Source organism: Chrysochloris asiatica, unplaced genomic scaffold (genome assembly GCF_000296735.1).
Source record: "Chrysochloris asiatica unplaced genomic scaffold, ChrAsi1.0 scaffold00124, whole genome shotgun sequence".
NCBI classification, from domain to species: domain Eukaryota; kingdom Metazoa; phylum Chordata; class Mammalia; order Afrosoricida; family Chrysochloridae; genus Chrysochloris; species Chrysochloris asiatica.
Genome location: NW_006408642.1, coordinates 6,305,836 through 6,314,185, shown reverse-complemented (window position 1 = coordinate 6,314,185; position 8,350 = coordinate 6,305,836). Strand labels below are relative to the sequence as shown.

Sequence of the window (8,350 nt, the reverse complement as noted above, 5' to 3'; positions counted from 1 at the left end):
GGTCAGTGAAAGAAAAGAAGACCCCCAATGAGACGGATTGATACTTTGACAGCAACAATAGGCTCAAGTGCAATAACAACAGTGAGGATGACCCAGCAACAGACATTGTTTCCTTTTGTTGTGCCCAGGGTTGCTGTGAGTTGGAACCAACTTAATGGCACCAAACAACAACAATTTTGAATTAAAAAAAAAAAAAGAAATATAATAAAAGAGAGCGAGAAGTATAAAGGAATTATAACCCTTTTTATTTTCTTTGTTTAAATTCAAACAGAAAAGAAACATACACCAATTTTTTTATTTGCTAACATTTTCAAAGTACAAAATTTGTATAAGAGAAAGACTAAGAACAAAAAAGTTTTTATAGAGATCCAGATATAAATGAGTGTCAGCAATTTGACACAGCTTTCCATGAGACTCAGGAAGAGCCACATCATAATTGCTGGCAGAATTCTTTGCCAGGTACTTTAGGAAAACATGAAGATAATTCAGTAATAATGCAAGACCCTTCTGAGCCAGAGGAGCATAGGCTAGCATTGCTCCAATTCATACAAATGATCTCAGTAGAAGTGGTGCTCCATACACCTGAGATATGCATCTGGGCTGTGAGTAGTTCAACATGCTGCCTTCCTTCAAATTTGTAGAGTAACTGAGTGAGTGCACATGACAATGAATTTCAGCCCTGCTACATTTCATTTACAGTTCACTCTTTATTATGGGTGTTTCCTCAAGATTTCTTGTAATTTGCATAATCCTCTAGAATGGAATCCACATTCTTTTTGGCAGGAAGATAAAAGAGTGGTTTTGCCTGATAATTAAGTCCCAGTCATCATCCAGCAATGGTTTTAGTTCTTCAGGAATCTTTAGCTTCAGTTCTGTTCATGTGTGTTTCCTCATTTCAACAGTAGGATCTACAGGGGCCCTTTGCTTTTGAGGAGGCTGACATGCCTCATTGGTATTGCCACCATTTCCATGTCCAAGCGTTTTCTGTTTTATTTATTTATTTATTTTATTGTTAATTGAGTAAGATCTATAGAACAGATCATCACTTCTACATTCAACAAATCATATACTTTGCCTCATCACAATGATTGGAATCCCCTCCATGTACCTTCACTTAACAGAATTTACCTCTATTCACTTTAACTCTTGCATTCCCTCCTGCTACCTTCATCTTTCCTCTGCCAACCTCCCTCTTGTATATTGTCTGTCCTGTCACCCATGTTGACATGTGTCTTCCCTCTAGCCTGTGAATAATTTTCCCTCCCCACACTCTGGTAACCATTATAGATTGTTAATCTTATGAAGAAAACTTTAAAAAAAAAACCCCAAAAGCTTTTTACAACTGTTGTTGTTGTTGTTAAGTGCCGTCGAGTCAGTTCTGACTCATAGCAACACTGTATAGGGTTTCCAAAGAGCAGCTGGTGAGTTTGAACTGCCAACCTCGTGGTTCAAACTGATCTTGAAGTCCAGTGCTTTATTCCACAGCCGTCTTATACAATATTTGTCCTTTGTTGATTGATGAATTTCACTCAGCATAATGTCCTCCAGATTCATCCATACTGTGAGGTGTTCTGCAGATTCATTGTTATTCTTCAACATTGTGTAGTATTCTATTGTGTGTTGTTGTTGTTGTTGTTATGTGCCGTGGAGTCGGTTCTGACTCATAGTGACCCTGTACTCTATTGTGTGTACGCATCAAAATTTGTTTAACCATTCTACTGTTGATGGGCATTTAGGGTATCTCCATTTTTTTGATGTGTCTCTTGTAGATCACATACTGAAGGACTCTGTTTTCTTATCCATCCTGCTATTCTCTATCTTTCGACTGGTGCATTTAATCCACTGACATTCAGCATAATAATTATAGATATGAACTGATCATTGTCATTTGTGTGTGTGTGTGTGTGTGTGTAATATTACTGGTTTATTTGTTCCACATAATTTTCTGTACTGAGTTCATTTTGTTTGTGAATTTCCTTTTCATCTTTATTTCTGTTGTGTTAATGTTTGTTAAATCTTTCCGATGTTCCTCTTGTATATTTTGATATGCAGGTAGGTATATTAATTTTCTTTGAGGTTATCTTGTATTTTATTAATTTTTTGTCCATTTTAAACATTCTGCTTTATTTTGAAATCTACTTGACATCCTTGCCATTTTGAAGTTATGTATCTGCACTTTTCCGTCTTTTTGCTTTGTAGTTGCCTTCATTATAAATTGGTATCTCTGGTTCCCTATTTTCAGTCTTGTAAGTTTGTTTTACTTTTATCAACCTTTTTATTGTGAATTGAGTGAAGGTTTGCAGAGCAGATCATCAGTTTTACATTCGACAAATCATATATTTTGCTTTATTACATAGTTGCAGTCCCCTCCATGTACCAACAATTAACAGTATTTACTCTCTTTAATTATTGCATTCCTCCCTGTGTCTCCTGCTACTTTCATCTTTCCTCTGCTAACTTTCCTCTTGTTATATATTGTCTACACTGTCACCCATGTTAACATGTGTCTACCTTCTATCCCCTTATCCCCTGTAACCATCATAGATTGTTTATTTTATTAAGAAAACCTTTTCTTAATTTTTTTACAACATTGGTCTCAACAACTTTTGTCCTTTTGTGATTGATTAATTTCACTCAGCATAATGTCTTCCACTTTCATCCATGTTGTGAGGTGTTACACAGATTCATTGCTATTCTTTAACATTGTGTAGTATTCCATTGTGTGCATGTACCAAAGTTTGTTTAACCATTTCTGTTGATGGACATTTAGATTGTCACTATCTTTTTGATGTGTCTCTTGTAGACAGCATATTGAAGGATCCTGTTTTCTCATCCATTCTGCTGCTTGTCTCTTGATTTGTTGGTTTACTCCATTGACATTTAATAATTATTGATAGGTATGAATTTATTACTGTCATTTTGCTCTGTGTGTGGTGTGGTGCTGTAGGATGAGCACTAGACTGAAAGGTCAGAGGTTCATACTCACCAGCTGCTCCTCAGAAACTCTATGTAGGGTTGCTGTGAGTTGGAACTAAGTTGACCGCACTTAACAAACAACTGCTGATTATTTTGTTCCACTTAATTTTCTATGCTGAGTTTATTTTGTTTGTGGGTTTTCTTTTGATTTCTGTTGTATTAATGTTTACTAAATCTTTCTCATTTTCGTCATTTTAAATTTTGATATGCATGTGTATTAATTTTCAGGGTAAATTACAGTCTACCCTGTAATTTATTATTTTTTTCTACCTATTTAAAACTGTCTGTTTTATCTTGAAATCTACTTAACTTCCTTGCCATTTGAAAGTTCTATATCTATATTATTCCCTCATTTTGCTTTGTAGCTGACTTCATTATAAATGGATATTTCTGGTTTCACATCTTCAGTCTTGTAGATTTGTTTTCCTTTAAATAGTTCTGTATCTGGATTGAGTTCTGGGTAGTGTTGTCATATATGTTAATCTCAGGTTGTTGGTTCTCAGTCCAAAGAATACCGTTTAGCATTTTTTGTAAAGTTGGTCTGATTATTACAAATTCCTTTAATTTATGTTTATCTGTAATGTCCTAATTTTGCTTTCATATTTGAGGGGCAACTTTGCTGGATATATGATTCTTAGTTGGCAATTAATTTCTTTCAGAGTTTTATGTATGTTATCCCATTGCCTTCTTGCTTGCCTGGTTTCTGCTGAGAAATAAGAGCTTAGTCTTATTGGTTCTAGTTGGTAGGTAACTACGTTTTTCCCAAGCTGCTCTCAGGATTCTTTCCTTGTCTTTGGTTTTTGGAAAGTATGGTTCTGATATGTCTTGGTGATTTCTTTTGGGGATCTATTCTGTTTGGGGTTTGTTCAGATTCTTGTATGCATACCTTCTAATTTTTCACAAGATTAGGGAAGTTTTCTTCCAACAAGTCTTCGACAGTTTTCTCTGCGCTTTTTATTGTCTCTTTTTGTTTTGGAATTCTGGTCACTCGTAAGCTGTTTCTCTTTGGATGTTTTCATTCTTTTTTCTGATTGCTCTTCTAGCATACTAGTATTGAGAGATTTATATTTAAGCTCATTAATTTAGGCTTTCATTGCTTTAAATCTACTCCTTTGTCCTTTCAATGTATTGTTCATTTCTGAAATTTTAGTGTTAATCTACTGGATTTATAATTGCAGGTTTTAAATTTTGTACTTTTTTGGGTCTGTTTATTGTTTTAGTGTTTTCCTAAATTCTTCTAAAGTTTTTTTCTGTCTTTTCCTTGATTTCCTCTATCTTTCTGTCAATCTTTTGAACAGACCTAAATATAATTCTTTTGAATTATTTTGTAGTTAGTTCCATTACCTTCCTCAGAAACGTTTTCTGGCTCTGCATCATGATCATTTGTTTGAGCCTTTCTCTCTTATTTCTTTTTATGAGCTAAAATTGTTTTCTTTGGGACATTGTGGGGTTGTTGTATTTGTATTTTATTGATGATTTTATGTTAATATGCCCTTAGGGTCTCACTAAATGTCTCCTGTGGGTGTAGCTAGAGAATGGAAATGTGTGCACCGTTCTCTGTTCATGGTTCGTGCATCTGAGTTTAGGGTGGGTTTGGCTGGTGTTATATCATTGATCAGATAATACAAGCTCTGCTATTGGTTCTTGCCTAGTGGGTGGAGCTGCACAGGATATGGTTGTGGTTAGGCTCTATGGGTATGGGTAGTGTCTATTGTTGCATGGGAAATAGGAGAACCCCACCACCACACACACACACACACACACACACACACGAAAAAACAAACAAACAGCAATGAAAACAGAAAATTATAAAGGAGAAGAATAAATAAAAACAGGCAGCAGCCAGAAAAAAAGAATATAATAACTAAAAAAAGAAAAGAGGAGTAAGAAAATGGAGCTACAGAAGAGAAACATAAGAAAGAAAAAAGGAAGAAAAAGACTCCCCCCCAAAAAAAACTTAGAAAGACCTGGAAAAACCAGGGGGAGGGAAAATGAAAAGGGAAAAGATAGTAGTAATGAAAGATCAAAAGGAATAAAAAAAGAAGAGCAAAAGTGAGGAGCAGAAGAAAGTAAGTAAAAACAAAAGTGGAGGGGTTGTTGTTAGACACTGTTGAGTAGGTTCCAACTCGTAGTACCTCTAATGCACAATAGGACAACACATAGCCCGGCTGTGTGCCATCGTCATAATCGTAGTTATCTTTGAGTCCATTGCTGTTGCTACTGTTCAATGTTGTTGGGGATTTTCCTTTTTTTTGCTGATCCTCCACTTTACCAAGCATGATGTCCTTTTCCAGTGACTTGTCCCTTCTGATAATATATCTGAATTATGAGAGACAAAGTCTTATGATCCTGGTGATAGATAGAAAGATTACAATTTAAGGGAATGGAAAGAGAAGAAGGAGATGAAAGAATAAACAAACAAAAATAAGAAAACAATGGAAGGAAAAAATCAAAACTAAAACAAACAAAAAAACAATGCATCTGTTAGACCTGGAGAAGAGAAAACTCTGGGGGGCTCCTGCCAGCCAAGGAGCTTATAAGGTGGGTACAGGAGGAATATGACAGCAGAGTTCCTAGAGGTGCTAACTGTGTTCAGGACAGTCAATCGGGAAGTAGTTCATGGTGGCCCTTGATGGAGCTGGTTTTAGTGTCGGTTAGGACCCCAGGGCAGCTGGGGGGCAAGGTAGCTGATTATGAGAGTTTCTGCTAGACTAATGCTGGTTTGGTGGCTCTGTGGGTTCTGTATGTCTGGAACTGGTATGGCTCCCATGGCTCTGAACTCCTGGAGAGCTGGATCTGCGCTGGGGGGTGGATGAGGGCAGGAGCTGGTAATAACTCTGATCACCAGGGAAGTCTGAGAAAAAAAGAAGGAATTGCACCTTTCCCATCACCTGTATGAATTTGCTCTGCCAGACCACTAAGCTGCTCACAAAAGTTTAAGATGGTCCAAATCTGGTCAGCTGTTCACCAGTCAGTCTCTCTTTGTTACCATCCCTGCTTAGCTTCACCTCCTAGCAAGCATTCAGTCCACTTCTCTAAACTTTCCTCTGAAGTTCAGTGTTACAGGATTTTTATCTGTATCTATTTCATTTATTCTTTCCTATCTTTGTTGTAGAGAGTCTGTGTAATGTGTCTGTTTAGTCTGCTAGTTCCTTGTTTATTCTTTTTTGTTTTAATTTCAACATTTTTCTGTTGCAAATCAGATGTCTTTCTTCTTTCCTGGGGCAGCCCTCTCATCTTCCCTTCTGCATATTGTTCCTGATTGGCTTTTGGAAGTTCTCTCTGTTTCTGCAGATTGGTGTGCATATATTTGAGTATTCTGTTTTCTGGAACCGGTTCATTCCAGTTTTTATTCCAACTGTTGTAGTGTACAAAAAGTATCCTTTTTGGCAACTTTTACACATTTTGCTACATGAAGAAGAGGTCCATGAAAGCCTGGCTCAGTCTTCTGGGATTCTGAGTCCTGCTTCAGCCATTTAGAAGTGATTTGCTGCCTTTACCTTCTGCCACCACTCCAACCACTGGCCTGACCTGTACTCTCTAACCTACTCAACTCCACTTCAGATTTTGGTGACAAACTCTAGGTCCTGGGCTCATTCCAAGACTATAAATCTTTTTAGCTTTTTATTATGAACTGAGTAAAGGTTTACAGAACAGTTCAGCAGTCACACATTCAACAATCATACACTTTGTGTCATTACAATGATTGTAATTCCTTCTGTGTATCATTAACTATACTTAACGTGTATTTACTTTAACTCTTGTACTCCTCCCTGTGTCTCCTGCTACCTTCATCTTTCCTTTGTTCCACAGATCTATGTGCCTGTTGTTGTACCAGTACCAGGTTGTTTTGACTACTGTGGTGGTGTAGTAGCTTTTGGGATTAGGAAGTGAGATGCCTCCTACTTTGTTTTTCACTTTCAGTAATGCTTTGCTTAACTGAGGTCTCATTCCTTTCCATATAAGTTGTGATTAGTTTTTCCATCTCTTTAAAGAATGATGTTAGAATCTGGCTTTGGATTACATTATGTCCATAGATTGCCTTGGGTAGTGTTGACATATTCCAATGTTAAGTCTTCCTATCAGTGAGCATGCTATTTTCTTCCATTTTTGTAGGTCTCTTTGGGTTTCTTGTAGTAGTGTTTTGTAATTTTATCTAGGTGTTTTGTTTCTTTGATTAGATTTATGCCCAAGAATTTCATCTTTTGGATTGCTAATGGTATTGTTTTCCTGGTGTCTGTTTCAGAGCTGTCTTTATTAGTGTAAAGAAATGCATCGGATTTTTGGATGTTGATCTTATACCCTGCCACTTTGCTGAATCTTTCAATGAGTTCCAATAATTTTCTTGCTGGGTCTTTGGGATTTTCTATGTATAGAATCATATCACCTGCAGATAGGGAAAGTTTTACTTCTTCTTTACCAATTTGGATGCCTTTAATTTCCCTTTCCTACCTGATAGCTCTGGCTAAAACTACCAGCATAATATTGAATAGGAATGGAGATAAAGCACATCCTTGTCTGATTCCTGTTCATAAGGGGAATGCTTTCCATTTCTCTCCATTGAGAGTGATGTTGGCTGTTGGTTTTGTATATACTTCCATAATTATGTTGAGGATTTTCCCTACAGTTCCCATTTTGTTGCATGTTTTATATCAGATATGGATGTTGGATTTTGTCAAATGCTATTTCTGCATCAATTGATATGATTTTTTTTCCCTTTGTTTAATCCATCATGTGGTGGATTACGTTGATTGTTTTACTAATATTGAACCATCTCTGCATACTTGGTATGAATTCCACTTGGTCATGTTGTTTTATTATTATTATTGATATATTGTTGGATTATATTGGCTATGATTTTGTTGAGAAGTTTTGCATGTATGTTCATGAGGGATATGGGTGTATAATTTTCTTTTTCAGTGATGTTTTTACATGGTTTTGGTATCAAGGTTATGCTTGCTGCATAAAATGAATTTGGGAGTTTTCTTCCTTTTCTATATTCTGGAATTGTTTGATTAGAATTGGTGTCAGCTCCTCTCTAACACCAATTGTTTAGTAAAATTCACCAGTAAATCCATCTGGGCTCTGACTATTCTTAGTTGGGAATTTTTTAATGACATTATCAACTTCTTCTTTGTTATGTTGTTGTTGGTAGGTGCCTTCGAGTTGTTACCAACTCATAGTGACCTTATGCACAGCAGAACAAAACACTGCCCGATCCTGGGCCAACCTCACTACTGTTGTCATGCTTGAGTCCATCGATACTGCCACTTGGCTAATCCATCTCGTTGGGGGTCTTCCTCTTTTTCTCTGACCCTCCACCTTACCAAACATGATATCATTCTCCAGTGACTGGTCCCTCCTGACAATATGT

General features: G+C 36.7%; 1 pseudogene; it reads right to left on the bottom strand.

Annotated features, from left to right (window-relative positions):
* Positions 1-294: 294 nt before the first annotated feature.
* Positions 295-7,784, bottom strand: LOC102810633 (annotated as a pseudogene).
* Positions 7,785-8,350: the final 566 nt, after the last annotated feature.